Here is a 1,645-nt window from a genome sequence, read left to right on the forward strand (position 1 = left end):
CAAGGCTCCCTGCTCCCTACTGCAGCTTACTGCTCCCCACTCTGGCTCACTGCACCTCAAAGAGGCTTGCTGTACTGTACTGAGACTTGCTGTACCCCAGTGATGCTTATAGCTCCCACAGCTCTCAAATATTCACGTTGATCCACAAGAATATTTTGAGAAGCACCATATATTTGTGCTCCCTTTTTGGCCTGAGGCCTGCAAAGTCAAGGGCCTGAAAGCAGTTTGTTCTTTAAAGTGCCTGAGCTACCATGGAGGGAGCCTGTTGTCCCCTTCTGGAGGTGACTTCTCACCTCTGTCAAGAGCCCCAGGACCTCCTTGTTCCCTGAGTTAAGGGCTCCCACGTGGTAAAGCCAGAGAAAAGTTTGCTGCCCAAAGTACCTGCTGGCTCCTGGTGGGTGTTCCCACAGTGGCTCAGCTGGCAGCTTCCATCTTGGTCTGTGGCTCGGTGCTCCTCTGGCCCCCAATCTAATTATTTTCATACAAATTCCGACTCCTGCCCGACCTTCAGCAAGGCCTGCACCATCATGTTTTCTCGGGCAAACCTCGTTGTCTCGGCCTGGGCTGTGCAGCCACAATGGACCCAAGTTCGAAATATGGCAACTTTGAAAGATATTACCAGGCGACTGAAGTCAATTAAAAAAAAATCAGAAAATTACCAAGTCTATGAAAATGGTAGCAGCAGCAAAATATGCCCGAGCAGAGAGGGAGCTGAAACCAGCTCGAGTATATGGAGTCGGATCTCTAGCGCTCTATGAGAAAGCTGATATTAAGGTTCCTGAAAACAAGAAGAGACACCTCATTATTGGTGTATCCTCAAATCGAGGGCTCTGTGGTGCTATTCATTCCTCGATTGCAAAACAGATAAAAAAGTGAGGTGACCGAGCTTACAGCAGCTGGAAAAGAAGTTATGATTGTTGGATTGGAGCTAAAACCAGGGGCATCTTGCATAGGACTCATTCGGACCAATTTCTGGTAACATTTAAAGAAGTGGGAAGGAAGCCTCCTACTTTTGGAGATGCATCAGTTATTGCTCTTGAATTGCTGAATTCTGGCTATTAATTTGATGAAGGATCTATCTTCTTTAATTGATTCAAGTCTGTCATCTCCTATAAGACTGAAGAAAAGCCCATATTTTCCCTTAATGCAATTGCAAGTGCTGAAAGCATGAGTATCTATGATGATATTGATGCTGATGTGCTACGAAATTACCAAGAATACAGTCTGGCAAACATCTACTACTCTCTGAAGGAGTCCACAACTAGTGAATAAAGTGCCAGGATGACAGCTATGGACAATGCCAGCAAGAATGCCTCTGAGATGATCGACAAACTGACTTTGACATTCAACCGTACCCGCCAAGCTGTCATCACAAAGGAGTTGATTGAAATCATCTCTGGTGCTGCAGCTCTGAAAAAAATCAAGTGTCATCCTCAGACAAGAGGTAAAGAAGAGAAGTTAAGCCAGCTCATTTCATTATGCTTAATGCTGTCCTTGTCAGAAAGATTGTTGGTCCATTGTTCAAATTACTAAAGACAGCAAGATATTTGTAAATTATCTTACAATAAATGATTTTAAAATAAAAAAATTCTGACTCAAATTCCTAATGTCCATGTCACATAGGTTTCTCTGGTGGCCCGTTTCT

General features: G+C 44.1%; 1 pseudogene; it reads left to right on the forward strand.

Annotated features, from left to right (window-relative positions):
• Positions 1-527: 527 nt before the first annotated feature.
• LOC102876461 lies at positions 528-1,444 on the forward strand (annotated as a pseudogene).
• The last annotated feature ends 201 nt before the right edge of the window (positions 1,445-1,645 follow it).

This window comes from Elephantulus edwardii, unplaced genomic scaffold (genome assembly GCF_000299155.1).
Source record: "Elephantulus edwardii isolate Elephantulus edwardi_28Jun2011 unplaced genomic scaffold, EleEdw1.0 scaffold00381, whole genome shotgun sequence".
In the NCBI taxonomy this organism is placed as follows: Eukaryota; Metazoa; Chordata; class Mammalia; order Macroscelidea; family Macroscelididae; genus Elephantulus; species Elephantulus edwardii.